A 20,017-nucleotide genomic window follows, 5' to 3' on the forward strand; every position below is an offset into this window, starting at 1 on the left:
GTGTTGGCAGTATAAAAATATCTACAGCACCTTGTATTCCCAGGTGGTCTCCCATCCAAGTACTTACCAGGCCCAACACTGCTTAGCTTCCAAGATCAGATGAGATTGGGCGCATCCAGTGTGGTGTGGCTGTAGATGAGCTTTGTGGTTTCTGTTAGAACTTTTTTACTTCTAACTACTGGTTCATAAATGAATACGTTTGAAAATGGAATGCATCAACAGAACGGTGTTGGCAGTATAAAAATATCTACAGCACCTTGTATTCCCAGGTGGTCTCCCATCCAAGTACTAACCAGGCCCAACACTGCTTAGCTTTCAAGTTCAGATGAGATTGGGCGTATCCAGTGTGGTGTGGCTGTAGATGAGCGTTGTGGTTTCTGTTAGAACTTTTCTACTTCTAACTACTGGTTCATAAATGAATACGTTTGAAAATGGAATGCATCAACAGAACGGTGTTGGCAGTATAAAAATATCTACAGCACCTTCTATTCCCAGGTGGTCTCCCATCCAAGTACTAACCAGGCCCAACACTGCTTAGCTTCCAAAATCAGATGAGATTAGGCATATCCAGTCTGGTGTGACTGTAGATGAGCTTTGTGGTTTCTGTTAGAACTTTTCTACTTCTAACTACTGGTTCATAAATGAATACGTTTGAAAATGGAATGCATCAACAGAACGGTGTTGGCAGTATAAAAATATCTACAGCACCTTGTATTCCTAGGTGGTCTCCCATCCAAGTACTAACCAGGCCCAACACTGCTGAGCTTTTAAGATCAGATGAGATTGGGTGTATCCAGTGTGGTGTGGCTGTAGATGACCTTTGTGGTTTCTGTTAGAACTTTTCTACTACTAACTACTGGTTCATAAATGAATACGTTTGAAAATGGAATGCATCAACAGAACGGTGTTGGCAGTATAAAAATATCTACAGCACCTTCTATTCCCAGGTGGTCTCCCATCCAAGTACTAACCAGGCCCAACACTGCTTAGCTTCCAAGATCAGATGAGATTGGGCGTATTCATTGTAGTGTGGCTGTAGATGAGCTTTGTGGTTTCTGTTAGAACGTTTCTACTTCTAACTACTGGTTCATAAATGAATACGTTTGAAAATGGAATGCATCAACAGAACGGTGTTGGCAGTATAAAATATCTACAGCACCTTGTATTCTCAGGTGGTCTCCCATCCAAGTACTAACCAGGCCCAACACTGCTTAGCTTCCAAGATCAGATGAGATTGGGCGTATCCAGTGTGGTGTGGCTGTAGATGAGCTTTGTGGTTTCTGTTAGAACTTTTCTACTTCTAACTACTGGTTCATAAATTAATACGTTTGAAAATGGAATGCATCAACAGAACGGTGTTGGCAGTATAAAAATATCTACAGCACCTTCTATTCCCAGGTGGTCTCCCATCCAAGTACTAACCAGGCCCAACACTGCTTAGCTTCCAAGGTCAGATGAGATTAGGCATATCCAGTCTGGTGTGACTGTAGATGAGCTTTGTGGTTTCTGTTAGAACTTTTCTACTTCTAACTACTGGTTCATAAATGAATACGTTTGAAAATGGAATGCATCAACAGAACGGTGTTGGCAGTATAAAAATATCTACAGCACCTTGTATTCCTAGGTGGTCTCCCATCCAAGTACTAACCAGGCCCAACACTGCTGAGCTTTTAAGATCAGATGAGATTTGGTGTATCCAGTGTGGTGTGGCTGTAGATGACCTTTGTGGTTTCTGTTAGAACTTTTCTACTACTAACTACTGGTTCATAAATGAATACGTTTGAAAATGGAATGCATCAACAGATCGGTGTTGGCAGTATAAAAATATCTACAGCACCTTGTATTCCCAGGTGGTCTCCCATCCAAGTACTAACCAGGCCCAACACTGCTTAGCTTCCAAGATCAGATGAGATTGGGCGTATTCAGTGTAGTGTGGCTGTAGATGAGCTTTGTGGTTTCTGTTAGAACTTTTCTACTTCTAACTACTGGTTCATAAATGAATACGTTTGAAAATGGAATGCATCAACAGAACGGTGTTGGCAGTATAAAAATATCTACAGCACCTTTTATTCTCAGGTGGTCTCCCATCCAAGTACTAACCAGGCCCAACACTGCTTAGCTTTCAAGTTCAGATGAGATTGGGCGTATCCAGTGTGGTGTGGCTGTAGATGAGCGTTGTGGTTTCTGTTAGAACTTTTTTACTTCTAACTACTGGTTCATAAATGAATACGTTTGAAAATGGAATGCATCAACAGAACGGTGTTGGCAGTATAAAAATATCTACAGCACCTTCTATTCCCAGGTGGTCTCCCATCCAAGTACTAACCAAGCCCAACACTGCTTAGCTTCCAAGATCAGATGAGATTAGGCATATCCAGTCTGGTGTGACTGTAGATGAGCTTTGTGGTTTCTGTTAGAACTTTTCTACTTCTAACTACTGGTACATAAATGAATACGTTTGAAAATGGAATGCATCAACAGAACGGTGTTGGCAGTATAAAAATATCTACAGCACCTTGTATTCCCAGGTGGTCTCCCATCCAAGTACTAACCAGGCCCAACACTGCTTAGCTTCCAAGATCAGATGAGATTCGGCGCATCCAGTGTGGTGTGGCTGTAGATGAGCTTTGTGGTTTCTGTTAGAACTTTTTTACTTCTAACTACTGGTTCATAAATAAATACGTTTGAAAATGGAATGCATCAACAGAACGGTGTTGGCAGTATAAAAATATCTACAGCACCTTGTATTCCCAGGTGGTCTCCCATCCAAGTACTAACCAGGAACAACACTGCTTAGCTTCCAAGATCAGATGAGATTGGGCGCATCCAGTGTGGTGTGGCTGTAGATGAGCTTCGTGGTTTCTGTTAGAACTTTTCTACTTCTAACTACTGGTTCATAAATGAATAGGTTTGAAAATGGAATGCATCAACAGAAAGGTGTTGGCAGTATAAAAATATCTACAGCACCTTGTATTCCCAGGTGGTCTCCCATCCAGGTACAACACTGCTTAGCTTCCAAGATCAGATGAGATTGGGCGTATCCAGTGTGGTGTGGCTGAAGTTGACCTTTGTGGTTTCTATTAGAACTTTTCTACTTCTAACTACTGGTTCATAAATGAAAACGTTTGAAAATGGAATGCATCAACAGAACGGTGTTGGCAGTATAAAAATATCTACAGCACCTTGTATTCCCAGGTGGTCTCCCATCCAAGTACGAACCAGGCCCAACACTGCTTAGCTTCCAAGATCAGATGAGATTGGGGGTATCCAGTGTGGTGTGGCTGTAGACGAGCTTTGAGGTTTCTGTTAGAACTTTTCTACTTCTAACTACTGGTTCATAAATGAATACGTTTGAAAATGGAATGCATCAACAGAACGGTGTTGGCAGCATAAAAATATCTACAGCACCTTGTATTCCCAGGTGGTCTCCCATCCAAGTACGAACCAGGCCCAACACTGCTTAGCTTCCAAGATCAGATGAGATTGGGCGTACCCAGTGTGGTGTGGCTGTAGACGAGCTTTGAGGTTTCTGTTAGAACTTTTCTACTTCTAACTACTGGTTCATAAATGAATACGTTTGAAAATGGAATGCATCAACAGAACGGTGTTGGCAGTATAAAAATATCTACAGCACCTTGTATTCCCAGGTGGTCTCCCATCCAAGTACTAACCAGGCCCAACACTGCTTAGCTTCCAAGATTAGATGAGATTGGGCGTATCCAGTGTGGTGTGGCTGTAGATGAGCGTTGTGGTTTCTGTTAGAACTTTTTTACTTCTAACTACTGGTTCATAAATGAATACGTTTGAAAATGGAATGCATCAACAGAACGGTGTTGGCAGTATAAAAATATCTACAGCACCTTCTATTCCCAGGTGGTCTCCCATCCAAGTACTAACCAGGCCCAACACTGCTTAGCATCCAAGATCAGATGAGATTAGGCATATCCAGTCTGGTGTGACTGTAGATGAGCTTTGTGGTTTCTGTTAGAACTTTTCTACTTCGAACTACTGGTTCATAAATGAATACGTTTGAAAATGGAATGCATCAACAGAACGGTGTTGGCAGTATAAAAATATCTACAGCACCTTGTATTCCCAGGTGGTCTCCCATCCAAGTACTAACCAGGCCCAACACTGCTTAGCTTCCAAGATCAGATGAGATTCGGCGCATCCAGTGTGGTGTGGCTGTAGATGAGCTTTGTGGTTTCTGTTAGAACTTTTTTACTTCTAACTACTGGTTCATAAATGAATACGTTTGAAAATGGAATGCATCAACAGAACGGTGTTGGCAGTATAAAAATATCTACAGCACCTTGTATTCCCAGGTGGTCTCCCATCCAAGTACTAACCAGGAACAACACTGCTTAGCTTCCAAGATCAGATGAGATTGGGCGCATCCAGTGTGGTGTGGCTGTAGATGAGCTTCGTGGTTTCTGTTAGAACTTTTCTACTTCTAACTACTGGTTCATAAATGAATAGGTTTGAAAATGGAATGCATCAACAGAAAGGTGTTGGCAGTATAAAAATATCTACAGCACCTTGTATTCCCAGGTGGTCTCCCATCCAGGTACAACACTGCTTAGCTTCCAAGATCAGATGAGATTGGGCGTATCCAGTGTGGTGTGGCTGTAGTTGACCTTTGTGGTTTCTATTAGAACTTTTCTACTTCTAACTACTGGTTCATAAATGAAAACGTTTGAAAATGGAATGCATCAACAGAACGGTGTTGGCAGTATAAAAATATCTACAGCACCTTGTATTCCCAGGTGGTCTCCCTTCCAAGTACGAACCAGGCCCAACACTGCTTAGCTTCCAAGATCAGATGAGATTGGGCGTATCCAGTGTGGTGTGGCTGTAGACGAGCTTTGAGGTTTCTGTTAGAACTTTTCTACTTCTAACTACTGGTTCATAAATGAATACGTTTGAAAATGGAATGCATCAACAGAACGGTGTTGGCAGTATAAAAATATCTACAGCACCTTGTATTCCCAGGTGGTCTCCCATCCAAGTACTAACCAGGCCCAACACTGCTTAGCTTCCAAGATTAGATGAGATTGGGCGTATCCAGTGTGGTTTGGATGTAGATGAGCTTTGTGGTTTCTGTTAGAACTTTTCTACTTCTAACTACTGGTTCATAAATGAATACGTTTGAAAATGGAATGCATCAACAGAACGGTGTTGGCAGTATAAAAATATCTACAGCACCTTGTATTCCCAGGTGGTCTCCCATCCAAGTACTAACCAGACCCAACACTGCTTAGCTTCCAAGATCAGATGAGATTGGGCGTATCCAGTGTGGTGTGGCTGTAGATAAGCTTTGTGATTTCTGTTAGAACTTTTCTACTTCTAACTACTGGTTCATAAATGAATACGTTTGAAAATGGAATGCATCAACAGAACGGTGTTGGCAGTAAAAAAATATCTACAGCACCTTGTATTCCCAGGTGGTCTCCCATCCAAGTACTAACCAGGCCCAACACTGCTTAGCTTCCAAGATCAGATGAGATTGGGCGTATCCAATGTAGTGTGGCTGTAGATGAGCTTTGTGGTTTCTGTTAGAACTTTTCTACTTCTAACTACTGGTTCATAAATGAATACGTTTGAAAATGGAATGCATCAACAGAACGGTGTTGGCAGTATAAAAATATCTACAGCACCTTGTATTCCCAGGTGGTCTCCCATCCAAGTACTTACCAGGCCCAACACTGCTTAGCTTCCAAGATCAGATGAGATTGGGCGCATCCAGTGTGGTGTGGCTGTAGATGAGCTTTGTGGTTTCTGTTAGAACTTTTTTACTTCTAACTACTGGTTCATAAATGAATACGTTTGAAAATGGAATGCATCAACAGAACGGTGTTGGCAGTATAAAAATATCTACAGCACCTTGTATTCCCAGGTGGTCTCCCATCCAAGTACTAACCAGGCCCAACACTGCTTAGCTTCCAAGATCAGATGAGATTGGGCGTATTCAGTGTGGTGTGGCTGTAGATGAGCTTTGTGGTTTCTGTTAGAACTTTTCTACTTCTAACTACTGGTTCATAAATGAATACGTTTGAAAATGGAATGCATCAACAGAACGGTGTTGGCAGTATAAAAATATCTACAGCACCTTGTATTCTCAGGTGGTCTCCCATCCAAGTACTAACCAGGCCCAACACTGCTTAGCTTCCAAGATCAGATGAGATTGGGCGTATCCAGTGTGGTGTGGCTGTAGATGAGCTTTGTGTTTTCTGTTAGAACTTTTCTACTTCTAACTACTGGTTCATAAATGAGTACGTTTGAAAATGGAATGCATCAATAGAACGGTGTTGGCAGTATAAAAATATCTACAGCACCTTGTATTCCCAGGTGGTCTCCCATCCAAGTACTAACCAGGCCCAACACTGCTTAGCTTCCAAGATCAGAGGAGATTGGGCGTATCCAGTGTGGTGTGGCTGTAGATGAGCATTGTGGTTTCTCTTAGAACTTTTCTACTTCTAACTACTGGTTCATAAATGAATACGTTTGAAAATGGAATGCATCAACAGAACGGTGTTGGCAGTATAAAAATATCTACAGCACCTTGTATTCCCAGGTGGTCTCCCATCCAAGTACTAACCAGGCCCAACACTGCTTAGCTTTCAAGTTCAGATGAGATTGGGCGTATCCAGTGTGGTGTGGCTGTAGATGAGCGTTGTGGTTTCTGTTAGAACTTTTTTACTTCTAACTACTGGTTCATAAATGAATACGTTTGAAAATGGAATGCATCAACAGAACGGTGTTGTCAGTATAAAAATATCTACAGCACCTTCTATTCCCAGGTGGTCTCCCATCCAAGTACTAACCAGGCCCAACACTGCTTAGCTTCCAAGATCAGATGAGATTAGTCATATCCAGTCTGGTGTGACTGTAGATGAGCTTTGTGGTTTCTGTTAGAACTTTTCTACTTCTAACTACTGGTTCATAAATGAATAGGTTTGAAAATGGAATGCATCAACAGAACGGTGTTGGCAGTATAAAAATATCTACAGCACCTTGTATTCCCAGGTGGTCTCCCATCCAGGTACTAAAAAGGCACAACACTGCTTTAGCTTCCAAGATCAGATGAGATTGGGCGTATCCAGTGTGGTGTGCCTGTAGTTGACCTTTGTGGTTTCTGTTAGAACTTTTCTACTTCTAACTACTGGTTCATAAATGAAAACGTTTGAAAATGGAATGCATCAACAGAACGGTGTTGGCAGTATAAAAATATCTACAGCACCTTGTATTCCCAGGTGGTCTCCCATCCAAGTACGAACCAGGCCCAACACTGCTTAGCTTCCAAGATCAGATGAGATTGGGCATATCCAGTGTGGTGTGGCTGTAGACGAGCTTTGAGGTTTCTGTTAGAACTTTTCTACTTCTAACTACTGGTTCATAAATGAATACGTTTGAAAATGGAATGCATCAACAGAACGGTGTTGGCAGTATAAAAATATCTACAGCACCTTGTATTCCCAGGTGGTCTCCCATCAAAGTACTAACCAGGCCCAACACTGCTTAGCTTCCAAGATCAGATGAGATTGGGCATATCCAGTGCGGTTTGGATGTAGATGAGCTTTGTGGTTTCTGTTAGAACTTTTCTACTTCTAACTACTGGTTCATAAATGAATACGTTTGAAAATGGATTGCATCAACAGAACGGTGTTGGCAGTATAAAAATATCTACAGCACCTTGTATTCCCAGGTGGTCTCCCATCCAAGTACTAACCAGACCCAACACTGCTTAGCTTCCAAGATCAGATGAGATTGGGCGTATCCAGTGTGGTGTGGCTGTAGATTACCGACCAATTGCTCTGACATCTCTTATAATGAAGGCCTTTGAAAGATTGGTTATGGGACACATAAAAAAAAGTATCCCAGCCAATCTGGATCCTTTTCAATTTGCATATAAAGCAAATAGGTCGACAGATGACGCTGCTATCACCTTGATTCATCGTGTGGCTATCCATCTAGAATCCACATGTTCCTCTGCGAGAATTTTGTTCGTGGATTACAGTTCGGCATTTAATACAGTAATCCCAACATCATTAGTGTTTAAATTATCTGAGTTGGGATTGAATAACTTTGTATGTAGATGGATCTTGGATTTCTTGACTAACAGGCCCCAATCTGTTAGATTGTACAATTCCCTGTCAAGCGAACTTGTAATCAGTACAGGGGTGCCTCAGGGTTGTGTACTGAGTCCCCTGCTGTACTCTCTGTTTACCTATGATTGCCATTCAAATTCGGAGTCAGTTCACATTATTAAATTTGCCGATGATATCGCAGTCGTAGGTTTAATAAGTAAGGACGATGAGTCAGAATATAGATCTGAGGTCGCTAGGTTAGAAGCTTGGAGTCAAACTAATCACTTAATTTTAAATGTAAAAAAAACAAAAGAAATGATTGTAGATTTTAGGAAAATTCACATGCAGCCTTCTTGTCCCCTAGTCGTAAATAACCAGGTTGTGGAGACAGTTGAGTCCTTTAAATTCCTGGGTATTAACATCTCCAATGACCTGTCTTGGGGTATCCATACACGATGTGTTGTTAAAAAATCTCAACAACGCCTGTTTTTATTGAGGAAAATGCGCATGGCAGGGATACGTAAGGAGATTTTAGTAAACTTTTATTCAGCAATTTTAGAGAGTGTCCTCACATACGGAATTATAGTATGGTTTGGAAACTGTACTGCTATAGAACGTAAGTCCCTTCAGAGAGTGGTTAAAACTGCAAGTAGAGTAATTGGAGTCAGCCTGCCCTGTATTCAGGATATATATGAAAAAAGGCTCCTCACTAAGGTGAAAAGTATTCTGGGAGATCTATCTCATCCAAATGGGGGGATGTTTTCTGTGTTGCCATCTAATAGGCGTTACCGTTCTATTCTTTGTCGGACAAACCGGTTAAGGGGTAGTTTTTTCCCAAAAGCAATAAACATGTTAAACCAGATAGGACCGAGATAAATTGACAATTGGGAATGTCTTGGGTTTAGGAGTGCTCTCTTCGTTCTGTTCTTATGGTCTCTGTATATGCTTGCTTTTTAGTTTCGTTGATTGTTCATTGAACTATTGATGACAATAAAGTATTATTATTATTATTAGATGAGCTTTGTGATTTCTGTTTGAACTTTTCTACTTCTAACTACTGGTTCATAAATGAATACGTTTGAAAATGGAATGCATCAACAGAACGGTGTTGGCAGTAAAAAAATATCTACAGCACCTTGTATTCCCAGGTGGTCTCCCATCCAAGTACTAACCAGGCCCAACACTGCTTAACTTCCAAGATCAGATGAGATTGGGCGTATCCAGTGTAGTGTGGCTGTAGATGAGCTTTGTGGTTTCTGTTAGAACTTTTCTACTTCTAACTACTGGTTCATAAATGAATACGTTGGAAAATGGAATGCATCAACAGAACGGTGTTGGCAGTGTAAAAATATCTACAGCACCTTGTATTCCCAGGTGGTCTCCCATCCAAGTACTTACCAGGCCCAACACTGCTTAGCTTCCAAGATCAGATGAGATTGGGCGCATCCAGTGTGGTGTGGCTGTAGATGAGCTTTGTGGTTTCTGTTAGAACTTTTTTACTTCTAACTACTGGTTCATAAATGAATACGTTTGAAAATGGAATGCATCAACAGAACGGTGTTGGCAGTATAAAAATATCTACAGCACCTTGTATTCCCAGGTGGTCTCCCATCCAAGTACTAACCAGGCCCAACACTGCTTAGCTTTTAAGTTCAGATGAGATTGGGCGTATCCAGTGTGGTGTGGCTGTAGATGAGCTTTGTGGTTTCTGTTAGAACTTTTCTACTTCTAACTACTGGTTCATAAATGAATACGTTTGAAAATGGAATGCATCAACAGAACGGTGTTGGCAGTATAAAAATATCTACAGCACCTTCTATTCCCAGGTGGTCTCCCATCCAAGTACTAACCAGGCCCAACACTGCTTAGCTTCCAAGATCAGATGAGATTAGGCATATCCAGTCTGGTGTGACTGTAGATGAGCTTTGTGGTTTCTGTTAGAACTTTTCTACTTCTAACTACTGGTTCATAAATGAATACGTTTGAAAATGGAATGCATCAACAGAACGGTGTTGGCAGTATAAAAATATCTACAGCACCTTGTATTCCTAGGTGGTCTCCCATCCAAGTACTAACCAGGCCCAACACTGCTGAGCTTTTAAGATCAGATGAGATTGGGTGTATCCAGTGTGGTGTGGCTGTAGATGACCTTTGTGGTTTCTGTTAGAACTTTTCTACTACTAACTACTGGTTCATAAATGAATACGTTTGAAAATGGAATGCATCAACAGAACGGTGTTGGCAGTATAAAAATATCTACAGCACCTTGTATTCCCAGGTGGTCTCCCATCCAAGTACTAACCAGGCCCAACACTGCTTAGCTTCCAAGATCAGATGAGATTGGGCGTATTCAGTGTAGTGTGGCTGTAGATGAGCTTTGTGGTTTCTGTTAGAACATTTCTACTTCTAACTACTGGTTCATAAATGAATACGTTTGAAAATGGAATGCATCAACAGAACGGTGTTGGCAGTATAAAATATCTACAGCACCTTGTATTCTCAGGTGGTCTCCCATCAAAGTACTAACCAGGCCCAACACTGCTTAGCTTCCAAGATCAGATGAGATTGGGCGTATCCAGTGTGGTGTGGCTGTAGATGAGCTTTGTGGTTTCTGTTAGAACTTTTCTACTTCTAACTACTGGTTCATAAATTAATACGTTTGAAAATGGAATGCATCAACAGAACTGTGTTGGCAGTATAAAAATATCTACAGCACCTTCTATTCCCAGGTGGTCTCCCATCCAAGTACTAACCAGGCCCAACACTGCTTAGCTTCCAAGATCAGATGAGATTAGGCATATCCAGTCTGGTGTGACTGTAGATGAGCTTTGTGGTTTCTGTTAGAACTTTTCTACTTCTAACTACTGGTTCATAAATGAATACGTTTGAAAATGGAATGCATCAACAGAACGGTGTTGGCAGTATAAAAATATCTACAGCACCTTGTATTCCTAGGTGGTCTCCCATCCAAGTACTAACCAGGCCCAACACTGCTGAGCTTTTAAGATCAGATGAGATTGGGTGTATCCAGTGTGGTGTGGCTGTAGATGACCTTTGTGGTTTCTGTTAGAACTTTTCTACTACTAACTACTGGTTCATAAATGAATACGTTTGAAAATGGAATGCATCAACAGAGCGGTGTTGGCAGTATAAAAATATCTACAGCACCTTGTATTCCCAGGTGGTCTCCCATCCAAGTACTAACCAGGCCCTACACTGCTTAGCTTCCAAGATCAGATGAGATTGGGCGTATTCAGTGTAGTGTGGCTGTAGATGAGCTTTGTGGTTTCTGTTAGAACTTTTCTACTTCTAACTACTGGTTCATAAATGAATACGTTTGAAAATGGAATGCATCAACAGAACGGTGTTGGCAGTATAAAAATATCTACAGCACCTTGTATTCTCAGGTGGTCTCCCATGCAAGTACTAACCAGGCCCAACACTGCTTAGCTTCCAAGATCAGATGAGATTGGGCGTATCCAGTGTGGTGTGGCTGTAGATGAGCTTTGTGGTTTCTGTTAGAACTTTTCTACTTCTAACTACTGGTTCATAAATGAATACGTTTGAAAATGGAATGCATCAACAGAACGGTGTTGGCAGTATAAAAATATCTACAGCACCTTGTATTCCCAGGTGGTCTCCCATCCAAGTACTTACCAGGCCCAACACTGCTTAGCTTCCAAGATCAGATGAGATTGGGCGCATCCAGTGTGGTGTGGCTGTAGATGAGCTTTGTGGTTTCTGTTAGAACTTTTTTACTTCTAACTATTGGTTCATAAATGAATACGTTTGAAAATGGAATGCATCAACAGAACGGTGTTGGCAGTATAAAAATATCTACAGCACCTTGTATTCCCAGGTGGTCTCCCATCCAAGTACTAACCAGGCCCAACACTGCTTAGCTTTCAAGTTCAGATGAGATTGGGCGTATCCAGTGTGGTGTGGCTGTAGATGAGCGTTGTGGTTTCTGTTAGAACTTTTTTACTTCTAACTACTGGTTCATAAATGAATACGTTTGAAAATGGAATGCATCAACAGAACGGTGTTGGCAGTATAAGAATATCTACAGCACCTTCTATTCCCAGGTGGTCTCCCATCCAAGTACTAACCAGGCCCAACACTGCTTAGCTTCCAAGATCAGATGAGATTAGGCATATCCAGTCTGGTGTGACTGTAGATGAGCTTTGTGGTTTCTGTTAGAACTTTTCTACTTCTAACTACTGGTTCATAAATGAATACGTTTGAAAATGGAATGCATCAACAGAACGGTGTTGGCAGTATAAAAATATCTACAGCACCTTGTATTCCCAGGTGGTCTCCCATCCAAGTACTAACCAGGCCCAACACTGCTTAGCTTCCAAGATCAGATGAGATTCGGCGCATCCAGTGTGGTGTGGCTGTAGATGAGCTTTGTGGTTTCTGTTAGAACTTTTTTACTTCTAACTACTGGTTCATAAATGAATACGTTTGAAAATGGAATGCATCAACAGAACGGTGTTGGCAGTATAAAAATATCTACAGCACCTTGTATTCCCAGGTGGTCTCCCATCCAAGTACTAACCAGGCCCAACACTGCTTAGCTTCCAAGATCAGATGAGATTGGGCGTATCCAGTGTGGTGTGGCTGTAGATGAGCTTTGTGATTTCTGTTAGAACTTTTCTACTTCTAACTACTGGTTCATAAATGAATAAGTTTGAAAATGGAATGCATCAACAGAACGGTGTTGGCAGTAAAAAAATATCTACAGCACCTTGTATTCACAGGTGGTCTCCCATCCAAGTACTAACCAGGCCCAACACTGCTTAGCTTCCAAGATCAGATGAGATTGGGCGTATCCAGTGTAGTGTGGCTGTAGATGAGCTTTGTGGTTTCTGTTAGAACTTTTCTACTTCTAACTACTGGTTCATAAATGAATACGTTTGAAAATGGAATGCATCAAAAGAACGGTGTTGGCAGTATAAAAATATCTACAGCACCTTGTATTCCCAGGTGGTCTCCCATCCAAGTACTAACCAGGCCCAACACTGCTTAGCTTTCAAGTTCAGATGAGATTAGGCATATCCAGTCTGGTGTGACTGTAGATGAGCTTTGTGGTTTCTGTTAGAACTTTTCTACTTCTAACTACTGGTTCATAAATGAATACGTTTGAAAATGGAATGCATCAACAGAACGGTGTTGGCAGTATAAAAATATCTACAGCACCTTGTATTCCCAGGTGGTCTCCCATCCAAGTACTAACCAGGCCCAACACTGCTTAGCTTCCAAGATCAGATGAGATTGGGCGCATCCAGTGTGTTGTTGCTGTAGATGAGCTTTGTGGTTTCTGTTAGAACTTTTTTACTTCTAACTACTGGTTCATAAATGAATACGTTTGAAAATGGAATGCATCAACAGAACGGTGTTGGCAGTATAAAAATATCTACAGCACCTTGTATTCCCAGGTGGTCTCCCATCCAAGTACTAACCAGGAACAACACTGCTTAGCTTCCAAGATCAGATGAGATTGGGCGTATCCAGTGTGGTGTGGCTGTAGATGAGCTTCGTGGTTTCTGTTAGAACTTTTCTACTTCTAACTACTGGTTCATAAATGAATAGGTTTGAAAATGGAAAGCATCAACAGAACGGTGTTGGCAGTATAAAAATATCTACAGCACCTTGTATTCCCAGGTGGTCTCCCATCCAAGTACAAACCAGGCCCAACACTGCTTAGCTTCCAAGATCAGATGAGATTGGGCGTATCCAGTGTGGTGTGGCTGTAGACGAGCTTTGAGGTTTCTGTTAGAACTTTTCTACTTCTAACTACTGGTTCATAAATGAATACGTTTGAAAATGGAATGCATCAACAGAACGGTGTTGGCAGTATAAAAATATCTACAGCACCTTGTATTCCCAGGTGGTCTCCCATCCAAGTACTAACCAGGCCCAACACTGCTTTGCTTCCAAGATCAGATGAGATTGGGCGTATCCAGTGTGGTTTGGATGTAGATGAGCTTTGTGGTTTCTGTTAGAACTTTTCTACTTCTAACTACTGGTTCATAAATGAATAGGTTTGAAAATGGAAAGCATCAACAGAACGGTGTTGGCAGTATAAAAATATCTACAGCACCTTGTATTCCCAGGTGGTCTCCCATCCAAGTACGAACCAGGCCCAACACTGCTTAGCTTCCAAGATCTGATGAGATTGGGCGTATCCAGTGTGGAGTGGTGTAGATGAGCTTTGTGGTTTCTGTTAGAACTTTTCTACTTCTAACTACTGGTTCATAAATGAATAAGTTTGAAAATGGAATGCATCAACAGAACGGTGTTGGCAGTATAAAAATATCTACAGCACCTTGTATTCCCAGGTGGTCTCCCATCCAAGTACTAACCAGGCCCAACACTGCTTAGCTTCCAAGATCAGATGAGATTGGGCGCATCCAGTGTGTTGTTGCTGTAGATGAGCTTTGTGGTTTCTGTTAGAACTTTTTTACTTCTAACTACTGGTTCATAAATGAATACGTTTGAAAATGGAATGCATCAACAGAACGGTGTTGGCAGTATAAAAATATCTACAGCACCTTGTATTCCCAGGTAGTCTCCCATCCAAGTACGAACCAGGCCCAACACTGCTTAGCTTCCAAGATCTGATGAGATTGGGCGTATCCAGTGTGGAGTGGCTGTAGATGAGCTTTGTGGTTTCTGTTAGAACTTTTCTACTTCTAACTACTGGTTCATAAATGAATAAGTTTGAAAATGGAATGCATCAACAGAACGGTGTTGGCAGTATAAAAATATCTACAGCACCTTGTATTCCCAGGTGGTCTCCCATCCAAGTACTAACCAGGCCCAACACTGCTTAGCTTCCAATATCAGATGAGATTGGGCGTACCCAGTGTGGTGTGGCTGTAGATGACCTTTGTGGTTTCTGTTAGAACTTTTCTACTTCTAACTACTGGTTCATTAATGTATACGTTTGAAAATGGAATGCATCAACAGAACGGTGTTGGCAGTATAAAAATATCTACAGCACCTTGTATTCCCAGGTGGTCTCCCATCTAAGTGCTAACCAGGCCCAACACTGCTTAGCTTCCAAGATCAGATGAGATTGGGCATATCCAGTGTGGTGTGGCTGTAGATGAGCTTTGTGGTTTCTGTTAGAACTTTTCTACTTCTAACTACTGGTTCATAAATGAATACGTTTGAAAATGGAATGCATCAACAGAACGTTGTTGGCAGTATAAAAATATCTACAGCACCTTGTATTCCCAGGTGGTCTCCCATCCAAGTACTAACCAGGCCCAACACTGCTTAGCTTCTAAGATCAGATGAGATTGGGTGTATCCAGTGTGGTGTGGCTGTAGATGAGCTGTGGGGTTTCTGTTAGATCTTTTCTACTTCTAACTACTGGTTCATAAATGAATACGTTTGAAAATGGAATGCATCAACAGAACGGTGTTGGCAGTATAAAAATATCTACAGAACCTTGTATTCCCAGGTGGTCTCCCATCCAAGTACTAACCAGGCCCAACACTGCTTAGCTTCCAAGATCAGATGAGATTGGGTGTATCCAGTGTGGTGTGGCTGTAGATGAGCTTTGTGGTTTCTGTTAGATCTTTTCTACTTCTAACTACTGGTTCATAAATGAATACGTTTGAAAATGGAATGCATCAACAGAACGGTGTTGGCAGTATAAAAATATCTACAGCACCTTGTATTCCCAGGTGGTCTCCCATCCAAGTACTAACCAGGTTCAACACTGCTAAGCTTCCAAGATCAGATGAGATTGGGCGTATCCAGTTTGATGTGGCTGTAGATGAGCTTTGTGGTTTCTGTTAGAACTTTTCTACTTCTAACTACTGGTTCATAAATGAGTACGTTTGAAAATGGAATGCATCAACAGAACGGTGTTGGCAGTATAAAAATATCTCCAGCACCTTGTATTCCCAGGTGGTCTCCCATCCAAGTACTAACCAGGCCCAACACTGCTAAGCTTCCAAGATCAGATGAGATTGGGCGTATCCAGTGTGGTGTGGCTGTAGATGAGCTTTGTGGTTTCTGTTAGAACTTTTCTACTTCTAACTACTGGTTCATAAATGAGTACGTTTGAAAATGGAATGCATCAACAGAACGGTGTTGGCAGTATAAAAATATCTACAGCACCTTGTATTCCCAGGTGGTCTCCCATCCAACTACTAACCAGGCCCAACACTGCTTAGATTCCAAGATCAGATGAGATTGGGCGTATCCAGTGTGCTGTGACTGTAGATGAGCTTTGTGGTTTCTGTTAGAACTTTTTTACTTCTAACTACTGGTTCATAAATGAATACGTTTGAAAATGGAATGCATCAACAGAACGGTGTTGGCAGTATAAAAATATCTACAGCACCTTGTATTCCCAGGTGGTATCCCATCCAAGTACTAACCAGGCCCAACACTGCTTAGCTTCCAAGATCAGATGAGATTGGGCGTATCCAATGTGGTATGGCTGTAGATGAGCTTTGTGGTTTCTGTTAGAACTTTTCTACTTCTAACTACAGGTTCATAAATGAAAACGTTTGAAAATGGAATGCATCAACAGAACGGTGTTGGCAGTATAAAAATATCTACAGCACCTTGTATTCCCAGGTGGTCTCCCATCCAAGTACTAACCAGGCCCAACACTGCTTAGCTTCCAAAATCAGAAGAGATTGGGCGTATCCAGTGTGGTGTGGCTGTAGATGAGCTTTGTGGTTTCTGTTAGAACTTTTCTACTTCTAACTACTGGTTCATAAATGAATACGTTTGAAAATGGAATGCATCAACAGAACGGTGTTGGCAGTATAAAAATATCTACAGCACCTTGTATTCCCAGGTGATCTCCTATCCAAATACTAACCAGGCCCAACACTGCTTAGCTTCCAAGATCAGATGAGGTTGGGCGTATCCAGTCTGGTGTGGCTGTAGATGAGCTTTGTGTTTTCTGTTAGAACTTTTCTACTTCTAACTACTGGTTCATAAATGAATACGTTTTAAAATGGAATGCATCAACAGAACGGTGTTGGCAGTATAAAAATATCTACAGCACCTTGTATTCCCAGGTGGTCTCCCATCCAAGTACTAACTAGGCCCAACACTGCTTAGCTTCCGAGATCAGATGAGATTGGGCGTTTCCAGTGTGGTGTGGCTGTAGATAAACTTGGTGGTTTCTGTTAGAACTTTTCTACTTCTAACTACTGGTTCATAAATGAATACGTTTTAAAAAGGAATGCATCAACAGAACAGTGTTGGCAGTATAAAAATATCTACAGCACATTGTATTCCTAGGTGGTCTCCCCTCCAAGTACTAACAAGGCCCAACACGGCTTAGCTTCCAAGATCAGATGAGTTTGGGTGTATCCAGTCTGGTGTGGCTGTAGATGAGCTGTGTGGTTTTTGTTAGAACTTTTCTTCGTCTAACTACTGGTTCATAAATGAATACGTTTTAAAAAGGAATGCATCAACAGAACGGTGTTGGCAGTATAAAAATATCTACAGCACCTTGTATACCCAGGTGGTCTCCCATCCAAGTACTAACCAGGCACAACACTGCTTAGCTTCCAACATCAGATGAGATTGGGCGTATCCAGTGTGGTGTGGCTGTAGATGAGCTTTGCGGTTTCTGTTAGAACTTTTCTACTTCTAACTACTGGTTCATAAATGAATACGTTTGAAAAATGGAATGCATCAACAGAACGGTGTTGGCAGTATAAAAATATCTACAGCACCTTGTATTCCCAGGTGGTCTCCCTTTCAAGTACTAACCAGGCCCAACAATGCTTAGCTTCCAAGATCAGATGAGATTGGGCGTATCCAGTGTGGTGTGGCTGTAGACGAGCTTTGTGGTTTCTGTTAGAACTTTTCTACTTCTAACTACTGGTTTATAAATGAATACATTTGAAAATGGAATGCATCAACAGTACGGTGTTGGCAGTATAAAAATATCTACAGCACCTTGTATTCCCAGGTGGTCTCCCATCCAAGTACTAACCAGGCCCAACACTGCTTAGCTTCCAAGATCAGATGAGATTGGGCGTATCCAGTATGGTGTGGCTGTAGATGAGCTTTGTGGTTTCTGTTAGAACTTTTCTACTTCTAACTACTGGTTCATAAATGAATACGTTTGAAAATGGAATGCATCAACAGAACGGTGTTGGCAGTATAAAAATATCTACAGCACCTTGTATTCCCAGGTGGTCTCCCATCCAAGTACTAACCAGGCCCAACACTGCTTAGCTTCCAAAATCAGAAGAGATTGGGCGTATCCAGTGTGGTGTGGCTGTAGATGAGCTTTGTGGTTTCTGTTAGAACTTTTCTACTTCTAACTACTGGTTCATAAATGAATACGTTTGAAAATGGAATGCATCAACAGAACGGTGTTGGCAGTATAAAAATATCTACAGCACCTTGTATTCCCAGGTGATCTCCTATCCAAATACTAACCAGGCCCAACACTGCTTAGCTTCCAAGATCAGATGAGGTTGGGCGTATCCAGTCTGGTGTGGCTGTAGATGAGCTTTGTGTTTTCTGTTAGAACTTTTCTACTTCTAACTACTGGTTCATAAATGAATACGTTTTAAAATGGAATGCATCAACAGAACGGTGTTGGCAGTATAAAAATATCTACAGCACCTTGTATTCCCAGGTGGTCTCCCATCCAAGTACTAACTAGGCCCAACACTGCTTAGCTTCCGAGATCAGATGAGATTGGGCGTTTCCAGTGTGGTGTGGCTGTAGATAAACTTTGTGGTTTCTGTTAGAACTTTTCTACTTCTAACTACTGGTTCATAAATGAATACGTTTTAAAAAGGAATGCATCAACAGAACAGTGTTGGCAGTATAAAAATATCTACAGCACATTGTATTCCTAGGTGGTCTCCCCTCCAAGTACTAACAAGGCCCAACACGGCTTAGCTTCCAAGATCAGATGAGTTTGGGTGTATCCAGTCTGGTGTGGCTGTAGATGAGCTGTGTGGTTTTTGTTAGAACTTTTCTTCGTCTAACTACTGGTTCATAAATGAATACGTTTTAAAAAGGAATGCATCAACAGAACGGTGTTGGCAGTATAAAAATATCTACAGCACCTTGTATACCCAGGTGGTCTCCCATCCAAGTACTAACCAGGCACAACACTGCTTAGCTTTCAACATCAGATGAGATTGGGCGTATCCAGTGTGGTGTGGCTGTAGATGAGCTTTGTGGTTTCTGTTAGAACTTTTCTACTTCTAACTACTGATTCATAAATGAATACGTTTGAAAAATGGAATGCATCAACAGAACGGTGTTGGCAGTATAAAAATATCTACAGCACCTTGTATTCCCAGGTGGTCTCCCTTTCAAGTACTAACCAGGCCCAACAATGCTTAGCTTCCAAGATCAGATGAGATTGGGCGTATCCAGTGTGGTGTGGCTGTAGACGAGCTTTGTGGTTTCTGTTAGAACTTTTCTACTTCTAACTACTGGTTTATAAATGAATACATTTGAAAATGGAATGCATCAACAGTACGGTGTTGGCAGTATAAAAATATCTACAGCACCTTGTATTCCCAGGTGGTCTCCCATCCAAGTACTAACCAGGCCCAACACTGCTTAGCTTCCAAGATCAGATGAGATTGGGCGTATCCAGTATGGTGTGGCTGTAGATGAGCTTTGTGGTTTCTGTTAGAACTTTTCTACTTCTAACTACTGGTTCATAAATGAATACGTTTGAAAATGGAATGCATCAACAGAACGGTGTTGGCAGTATAAAAATATCTACAGCACCTTGTATTCCCAGGTGGTCTCCCATCCAAGTACTAACCAGGCCCAACACTACTTAGCTTCCAAGATCAGATGAGATTGGGCGTCTCCAGTGTGGTGTGGCTGTAGATTAGTTTTGTGGTTTCTGTTAGATCTTTTCTACTTCTAACTACTGGTTCATAAATTAATACGTTTTA

The 20,017-nt window shown here is 41.5% G+C and overlaps 51 non-coding genes and 30 pseudogenes across 51 annotated transcripts; all 81 read right to left on the bottom strand.

Annotated features, from left to right (window-relative positions):
- Positions 1-18: 18 nt before the first annotated feature.
- On the bottom strand, positions 19-137 carry LOC134901025 (5S ribosomal RNA). The gene has a single exon (XR_010174522.1). It is a non-coding gene; the product is annotated as a 5S ribosomal RNA (ribosomal RNA).
- Positions 138-244: 107 nt separating this feature from the next.
- Positions 245-363, bottom strand: LOC135058561 (5S ribosomal RNA). The gene has a single exon (XR_010244988.1). It is a non-coding gene; the product is annotated as a 5S ribosomal RNA (ribosomal RNA).
- Positions 364-470: 107 nt separating this feature from the next.
- LOC134894787 (5S ribosomal RNA) lies at positions 471-589 on the bottom strand (annotated as a pseudogene).
- A 107-nt stretch (positions 590-696) lies between these two features.
- LOC134891777 (5S ribosomal RNA) lies at positions 697-815 on the bottom strand (annotated as a pseudogene).
- A 107-nt stretch (positions 816-922) lies between these two features.
- Positions 923-1,041, bottom strand: LOC134887995 (5S ribosomal RNA; annotated as a pseudogene).
- Positions 1,042-1,147: 106 nt separating this feature from the next.
- Positions 1,148-1,266, bottom strand: LOC134901308 (5S ribosomal RNA). The gene has a single exon (XR_010174797.1). It is a non-coding gene; the product is annotated as a 5S ribosomal RNA (ribosomal RNA).
- A 107-nt stretch (positions 1,267-1,373) lies between these two features.
- LOC134893569 (5S ribosomal RNA) lies at positions 1,374-1,492 on the bottom strand (annotated as a pseudogene).
- A 107-nt stretch (positions 1,493-1,599) lies between these two features.
- On the bottom strand, positions 1,600-1,718 carry LOC134891801 (5S ribosomal RNA; annotated as a pseudogene).
- A 107-nt stretch (positions 1,719-1,825) lies between these two features.
- LOC135060672 (5S ribosomal RNA) lies at positions 1,826-1,944 on the bottom strand. Its single transcript, XR_010247066.1, has one exon. It is a non-coding gene; the product is annotated as a 5S ribosomal RNA (ribosomal RNA).
- A 107-nt stretch (positions 1,945-2,051) lies between these two features.
- On the bottom strand, positions 2,052-2,170 carry LOC135067241 (5S ribosomal RNA). The gene has a single exon (XR_010253460.1). It is a non-coding gene; the product is annotated as a 5S ribosomal RNA (ribosomal RNA).
- Positions 2,171-2,277: 107 nt separating this feature from the next.
- LOC134894027 (5S ribosomal RNA) lies at positions 2,278-2,396 on the bottom strand (annotated as a pseudogene).
- A 107-nt stretch (positions 2,397-2,503) lies between these two features.
- LOC135064175 (5S ribosomal RNA) lies at positions 2,504-2,622 on the bottom strand. The gene has a single exon (XR_010250487.1). It is a non-coding gene; the product is annotated as a 5S ribosomal RNA (ribosomal RNA).
- A 107-nt stretch (positions 2,623-2,729) lies between these two features.
- LOC134886049 (5S ribosomal RNA) lies at positions 2,730-2,848 on the bottom strand. Its single transcript, XR_010170145.1, has one exon. It is a non-coding gene; the product is annotated as a 5S ribosomal RNA (ribosomal RNA).
- Positions 2,849-3,170: 322 nt separating this feature from the next.
- On the bottom strand, positions 3,171-3,289 carry LOC135068327 (5S ribosomal RNA). Its single transcript, XR_010254531.1, has one exon. It is a non-coding gene; the product is annotated as a 5S ribosomal RNA (ribosomal RNA).
- Positions 3,290-3,396: 107 nt separating this feature from the next.
- LOC135070171 (5S ribosomal RNA) lies at positions 3,397-3,515 on the bottom strand. The gene has a single exon (XR_010256343.1). It is a non-coding gene; the product is annotated as a 5S ribosomal RNA (ribosomal RNA).
- A 107-nt stretch (positions 3,516-3,622) lies between these two features.
- Positions 3,623-3,741, bottom strand: LOC135066430 (5S ribosomal RNA). Its single transcript, XR_010252678.1, has one exon. It is a non-coding gene; the product is annotated as a 5S ribosomal RNA (ribosomal RNA).
- Positions 3,742-3,848: 107 nt separating this feature from the next.
- LOC134894749 (5S ribosomal RNA) lies at positions 3,849-3,967 on the bottom strand (annotated as a pseudogene).
- Positions 3,968-4,074: 107 nt separating this feature from the next.
- On the bottom strand, positions 4,075-4,193 carry LOC135064176 (5S ribosomal RNA). The gene has a single exon (XR_010250488.1). It is a non-coding gene; the product is annotated as a 5S ribosomal RNA (ribosomal RNA).
- A 107-nt stretch (positions 4,194-4,300) lies between these two features.
- Positions 4,301-4,419, bottom strand: LOC134886050 (5S ribosomal RNA). Its single transcript, XR_010170146.1, has one exon. It is a non-coding gene; the product is annotated as a 5S ribosomal RNA (ribosomal RNA).
- Positions 4,420-4,741: 322 nt separating this feature from the next.
- On the bottom strand, positions 4,742-4,860 carry LOC134884798 (5S ribosomal RNA). Its single transcript, XR_010168932.1, has one exon. It is a non-coding gene; the product is annotated as a 5S ribosomal RNA (ribosomal RNA).
- Positions 4,861-4,967: 107 nt separating this feature from the next.
- On the bottom strand, positions 4,968-5,086 carry LOC134887783 (5S ribosomal RNA; annotated as a pseudogene).
- Positions 5,087-5,193: 107 nt separating this feature from the next.
- On the bottom strand, positions 5,194-5,312 carry LOC135062123 (5S ribosomal RNA). Its single transcript, XR_010248481.1, has one exon. It is a non-coding gene; the product is annotated as a 5S ribosomal RNA (ribosomal RNA).
- Positions 5,313-5,419: 107 nt separating this feature from the next.
- LOC135064220 (5S ribosomal RNA) lies at positions 5,420-5,538 on the bottom strand. The gene has a single exon (XR_010250532.1). It is a non-coding gene; the product is annotated as a 5S ribosomal RNA (ribosomal RNA).
- Positions 5,539-5,645: 107 nt separating this feature from the next.
- Positions 5,646-5,764, bottom strand: LOC134901026 (5S ribosomal RNA). Its single transcript, XR_010174523.1, has one exon. It is a non-coding gene; the product is annotated as a 5S ribosomal RNA (ribosomal RNA).
- Positions 5,765-5,871: 107 nt separating this feature from the next.
- LOC135060529 (5S ribosomal RNA) lies at positions 5,872-5,990 on the bottom strand. Its single transcript, XR_010246923.1, has one exon. It is a non-coding gene; the product is annotated as a 5S ribosomal RNA (ribosomal RNA).
- A 107-nt stretch (positions 5,991-6,097) lies between these two features.
- Positions 6,098-6,216, bottom strand: LOC134901309 (5S ribosomal RNA). Its single transcript, XR_010174798.1, has one exon. It is a non-coding gene; the product is annotated as a 5S ribosomal RNA (ribosomal RNA).
- A 107-nt stretch (positions 6,217-6,323) lies between these two features.
- Positions 6,324-6,442, bottom strand: LOC135062669 (5S ribosomal RNA). The gene has a single exon (XR_010249016.1). It is a non-coding gene; the product is annotated as a 5S ribosomal RNA (ribosomal RNA).
- A 107-nt stretch (positions 6,443-6,549) lies between these two features.
- On the bottom strand, positions 6,550-6,668 carry LOC135058562 (5S ribosomal RNA). The gene has a single exon (XR_010244989.1). It is a non-coding gene; the product is annotated as a 5S ribosomal RNA (ribosomal RNA).
- A 107-nt stretch (positions 6,669-6,775) lies between these two features.
- LOC134895072 (5S ribosomal RNA) lies at positions 6,776-6,894 on the bottom strand (annotated as a pseudogene).
- Positions 6,895-7,001: 107 nt separating this feature from the next.
- LOC134895275 (5S ribosomal RNA) lies at positions 7,002-7,121 on the bottom strand (annotated as a pseudogene).
- A 107-nt stretch (positions 7,122-7,228) lies between these two features.
- Positions 7,229-7,347, bottom strand: LOC135069973 (5S ribosomal RNA). The gene has a single exon (XR_010256150.1). It is a non-coding gene; the product is annotated as a 5S ribosomal RNA (ribosomal RNA).
- A 107-nt stretch (positions 7,348-7,454) lies between these two features.
- LOC134884692 (5S ribosomal RNA) lies at positions 7,455-7,573 on the bottom strand. Its single transcript, XR_010168829.1, has one exon. It is a non-coding gene; the product is annotated as a 5S ribosomal RNA (ribosomal RNA).
- Positions 7,574-7,680: 107 nt separating this feature from the next.
- LOC135062124 (5S ribosomal RNA) lies at positions 7,681-7,799 on the bottom strand. Its single transcript, XR_010248482.1, has one exon. It is a non-coding gene; the product is annotated as a 5S ribosomal RNA (ribosomal RNA).
- A 1,411-nt stretch (positions 7,800-9,210) lies between these two features.
- On the bottom strand, positions 9,211-9,329 carry LOC134901595 (5S ribosomal RNA). Its single transcript, XR_010175081.1, has one exon. It is a non-coding gene; the product is annotated as a 5S ribosomal RNA (ribosomal RNA).
- A 107-nt stretch (positions 9,330-9,436) lies between these two features.
- LOC134901027 (5S ribosomal RNA) lies at positions 9,437-9,555 on the bottom strand. The gene has a single exon (XR_010174524.1). It is a non-coding gene; the product is annotated as a 5S ribosomal RNA (ribosomal RNA).
- Positions 9,556-9,662: 107 nt separating this feature from the next.
- Positions 9,663-9,781, bottom strand: LOC135068786 (5S ribosomal RNA). Its single transcript, XR_010254978.1, has one exon. It is a non-coding gene; the product is annotated as a 5S ribosomal RNA (ribosomal RNA).
- A 107-nt stretch (positions 9,782-9,888) lies between these two features.
- LOC134892700 (5S ribosomal RNA) lies at positions 9,889-10,007 on the bottom strand (annotated as a pseudogene).
- Positions 10,008-10,114: 107 nt separating this feature from the next.
- Positions 10,115-10,233, bottom strand: LOC134891778 (5S ribosomal RNA; annotated as a pseudogene).
- Positions 10,234-10,340: 107 nt separating this feature from the next.
- Positions 10,341-10,459, bottom strand: LOC135060673 (5S ribosomal RNA). Its single transcript, XR_010247067.1, has one exon. It is a non-coding gene; the product is annotated as a 5S ribosomal RNA (ribosomal RNA).
- A 106-nt stretch (positions 10,460-10,565) lies between these two features.
- Positions 10,566-10,684, bottom strand: LOC134902096 (5S ribosomal RNA). Its single transcript, XR_010175571.1, has one exon. It is a non-coding gene; the product is annotated as a 5S ribosomal RNA (ribosomal RNA).
- Positions 10,685-10,791: 107 nt separating this feature from the next.
- LOC134892701 (5S ribosomal RNA) lies at positions 10,792-10,910 on the bottom strand (annotated as a pseudogene).
- Positions 10,911-11,017: 107 nt separating this feature from the next.
- LOC134891779 (5S ribosomal RNA) lies at positions 11,018-11,136 on the bottom strand (annotated as a pseudogene).
- Positions 11,137-11,243: 107 nt separating this feature from the next.
- On the bottom strand, positions 11,244-11,362 carry LOC135061207 (5S ribosomal RNA). The gene has a single exon (XR_010247596.1). It is a non-coding gene; the product is annotated as a 5S ribosomal RNA (ribosomal RNA).
- A 107-nt stretch (positions 11,363-11,469) lies between these two features.
- Positions 11,470-11,588, bottom strand: LOC135062921 (5S ribosomal RNA). Its single transcript, XR_010249264.1, has one exon. It is a non-coding gene; the product is annotated as a 5S ribosomal RNA (ribosomal RNA).
- Positions 11,589-11,695: 107 nt separating this feature from the next.
- LOC134901028 (5S ribosomal RNA) lies at positions 11,696-11,814 on the bottom strand. Its single transcript, XR_010174525.1, has one exon. It is a non-coding gene; the product is annotated as a 5S ribosomal RNA (ribosomal RNA).
- Positions 11,815-11,921: 107 nt separating this feature from the next.
- LOC135058563 (5S ribosomal RNA) lies at positions 11,922-12,040 on the bottom strand. The gene has a single exon (XR_010244990.1). It is a non-coding gene; the product is annotated as a 5S ribosomal RNA (ribosomal RNA).
- A 107-nt stretch (positions 12,041-12,147) lies between these two features.
- Positions 12,148-12,266, bottom strand: LOC134892702 (5S ribosomal RNA; annotated as a pseudogene).
- Positions 12,267-12,373: 107 nt separating this feature from the next.
- LOC135064177 (5S ribosomal RNA) lies at positions 12,374-12,492 on the bottom strand. Its single transcript, XR_010250489.1, has one exon. It is a non-coding gene; the product is annotated as a 5S ribosomal RNA (ribosomal RNA).
- Positions 12,493-12,599: 107 nt separating this feature from the next.
- LOC135067348 (5S ribosomal RNA) lies at positions 12,600-12,718 on the bottom strand. The gene has a single exon (XR_010253566.1). It is a non-coding gene; the product is annotated as a 5S ribosomal RNA (ribosomal RNA).
- Positions 12,719-12,825: 107 nt separating this feature from the next.
- Positions 12,826-12,944, bottom strand: LOC135066063 (5S ribosomal RNA). The gene has a single exon (XR_010252323.1). It is a non-coding gene; the product is annotated as a 5S ribosomal RNA (ribosomal RNA).
- Positions 12,945-13,051: 107 nt separating this feature from the next.
- Positions 13,052-13,170, bottom strand: LOC134891087 (5S ribosomal RNA; annotated as a pseudogene).
- A 107-nt stretch (positions 13,171-13,277) lies between these two features.
- LOC135070374 (5S ribosomal RNA) lies at positions 13,278-13,396 on the bottom strand. Its single transcript, XR_010256541.1, has one exon. It is a non-coding gene; the product is annotated as a 5S ribosomal RNA (ribosomal RNA).
- Positions 13,397-13,503: 107 nt separating this feature from the next.
- Positions 13,504-13,622, bottom strand: LOC134887311 (5S ribosomal RNA; annotated as a pseudogene).
- A 107-nt stretch (positions 13,623-13,729) lies between these two features.
- LOC135063441 (5S ribosomal RNA) lies at positions 13,730-13,848 on the bottom strand. The gene has a single exon (XR_010249773.1). It is a non-coding gene; the product is annotated as a 5S ribosomal RNA (ribosomal RNA).
- Positions 13,849-13,955: 107 nt separating this feature from the next.
- On the bottom strand, positions 13,956-14,074 carry LOC135070229 (5S ribosomal RNA). Its single transcript, XR_010256400.1, has one exon. It is a non-coding gene; the product is annotated as a 5S ribosomal RNA (ribosomal RNA).
- A 107-nt stretch (positions 14,075-14,181) lies between these two features.
- On the bottom strand, positions 14,182-14,299 carry LOC134893601 (5S ribosomal RNA; annotated as a pseudogene).
- A 107-nt stretch (positions 14,300-14,406) lies between these two features.
- LOC135070375 (5S ribosomal RNA) lies at positions 14,407-14,525 on the bottom strand. The gene has a single exon (XR_010256542.1). It is a non-coding gene; the product is annotated as a 5S ribosomal RNA (ribosomal RNA).
- A 107-nt stretch (positions 14,526-14,632) lies between these two features.
- Positions 14,633-14,751, bottom strand: LOC134886008 (5S ribosomal RNA). Its single transcript, XR_010170106.1, has one exon. It is a non-coding gene; the product is annotated as a 5S ribosomal RNA (ribosomal RNA).
- A 107-nt stretch (positions 14,752-14,858) lies between these two features.
- On the bottom strand, positions 14,859-14,977 carry LOC135069413 (5S ribosomal RNA). Its single transcript, XR_010255595.1, has one exon. It is a non-coding gene; the product is annotated as a 5S ribosomal RNA (ribosomal RNA).
- A 107-nt stretch (positions 14,978-15,084) lies between these two features.
- On the bottom strand, positions 15,085-15,203 carry LOC134887185 (5S ribosomal RNA; annotated as a pseudogene).
- Positions 15,204-15,310: 107 nt separating this feature from the next.
- LOC135060819 (5S ribosomal RNA) lies at positions 15,311-15,429 on the bottom strand. Its single transcript, XR_010247213.1, has one exon. It is a non-coding gene; the product is annotated as a 5S ribosomal RNA (ribosomal RNA).
- A 107-nt stretch (positions 15,430-15,536) lies between these two features.
- Positions 15,537-15,655, bottom strand: LOC135061424 (5S ribosomal RNA). The gene has a single exon (XR_010247805.1). It is a non-coding gene; the product is annotated as a 5S ribosomal RNA (ribosomal RNA).
- Positions 15,656-15,762: 107 nt separating this feature from the next.
- Positions 15,763-15,881, bottom strand: LOC134891531 (5S ribosomal RNA; annotated as a pseudogene).
- A 107-nt stretch (positions 15,882-15,988) lies between these two features.
- On the bottom strand, positions 15,989-16,107 carry LOC134888144 (5S ribosomal RNA; annotated as a pseudogene).
- Positions 16,108-16,214: 107 nt separating this feature from the next.
- On the bottom strand, positions 16,215-16,333 carry LOC134893035 (5S ribosomal RNA; annotated as a pseudogene).
- Positions 16,334-16,440: 107 nt separating this feature from the next.
- LOC134901613 (5S ribosomal RNA) lies at positions 16,441-16,559 on the bottom strand. Its single transcript, XR_010175100.1, has one exon. It is a non-coding gene; the product is annotated as a 5S ribosomal RNA (ribosomal RNA).
- A 107-nt stretch (positions 16,560-16,666) lies between these two features.
- LOC135069104 (5S ribosomal RNA) lies at positions 16,667-16,785 on the bottom strand. Its single transcript, XR_010255294.1, has one exon. It is a non-coding gene; the product is annotated as a 5S ribosomal RNA (ribosomal RNA).
- A 107-nt stretch (positions 16,786-16,892) lies between these two features.
- On the bottom strand, positions 16,893-17,011 carry LOC134895396 (5S ribosomal RNA; annotated as a pseudogene).
- Positions 17,012-17,118: 107 nt separating this feature from the next.
- LOC135060214 (5S ribosomal RNA) lies at positions 17,119-17,237 on the bottom strand. Its single transcript, XR_010246607.1, has one exon. It is a non-coding gene; the product is annotated as a 5S ribosomal RNA (ribosomal RNA).
- A 107-nt stretch (positions 17,238-17,344) lies between these two features.
- On the bottom strand, positions 17,345-17,463 carry LOC134894982 (5S ribosomal RNA; annotated as a pseudogene).
- A 107-nt stretch (positions 17,464-17,570) lies between these two features.
- On the bottom strand, positions 17,571-17,689 carry LOC134893403 (5S ribosomal RNA; annotated as a pseudogene).
- A 108-nt stretch (positions 17,690-17,797) lies between these two features.
- On the bottom strand, positions 17,798-17,916 carry LOC134888520 (5S ribosomal RNA; annotated as a pseudogene).
- Positions 17,917-18,023: 107 nt separating this feature from the next.
- On the bottom strand, positions 18,024-18,142 carry LOC135059338 (5S ribosomal RNA). The gene has a single exon (XR_010245744.1). It is a non-coding gene; the product is annotated as a 5S ribosomal RNA (ribosomal RNA).
- A 107-nt stretch (positions 18,143-18,249) lies between these two features.
- Positions 18,250-18,368, bottom strand: LOC135069105 (5S ribosomal RNA). The gene has a single exon (XR_010255295.1). It is a non-coding gene; the product is annotated as a 5S ribosomal RNA (ribosomal RNA).
- A 107-nt stretch (positions 18,369-18,475) lies between these two features.
- Positions 18,476-18,594, bottom strand: LOC134895397 (5S ribosomal RNA; annotated as a pseudogene).
- Positions 18,595-18,701: 107 nt separating this feature from the next.
- LOC135060215 (5S ribosomal RNA) lies at positions 18,702-18,820 on the bottom strand. Its single transcript, XR_010246608.1, has one exon. It is a non-coding gene; the product is annotated as a 5S ribosomal RNA (ribosomal RNA).
- Positions 18,821-18,927: 107 nt separating this feature from the next.
- Positions 18,928-19,046, bottom strand: LOC134894984 (5S ribosomal RNA; annotated as a pseudogene).
- A 107-nt stretch (positions 19,047-19,153) lies between these two features.
- Positions 19,154-19,272, bottom strand: LOC134895008 (5S ribosomal RNA; annotated as a pseudogene).
- Positions 19,273-19,380: 108 nt separating this feature from the next.
- LOC134888521 (5S ribosomal RNA) lies at positions 19,381-19,499 on the bottom strand (annotated as a pseudogene).
- Positions 19,500-19,606: 107 nt separating this feature from the next.
- On the bottom strand, positions 19,607-19,725 carry LOC135059340 (5S ribosomal RNA). Its single transcript, XR_010245746.1, has one exon. It is a non-coding gene; the product is annotated as a 5S ribosomal RNA (ribosomal RNA).
- Positions 19,726-19,832: 107 nt separating this feature from the next.
- On the bottom strand, positions 19,833-19,951 carry LOC135063912 (5S ribosomal RNA). The gene has a single exon (XR_010250232.1). It is a non-coding gene; the product is annotated as a 5S ribosomal RNA (ribosomal RNA).
- Positions 19,952-20,017: the final 66 nt, after the last annotated feature.

The sequence above is a fragment of the Pseudophryne corroboree genome, chromosome 3 (assembly GCF_028390025.1).
Source record: "Pseudophryne corroboree isolate aPseCor3 chromosome 3, aPseCor3.hap2, whole genome shotgun sequence".
In the NCBI taxonomy this organism is placed as follows: domain Eukaryota; kingdom Metazoa; phylum Chordata; class Amphibia; order Anura; family Myobatrachidae; genus Pseudophryne; species Pseudophryne corroboree.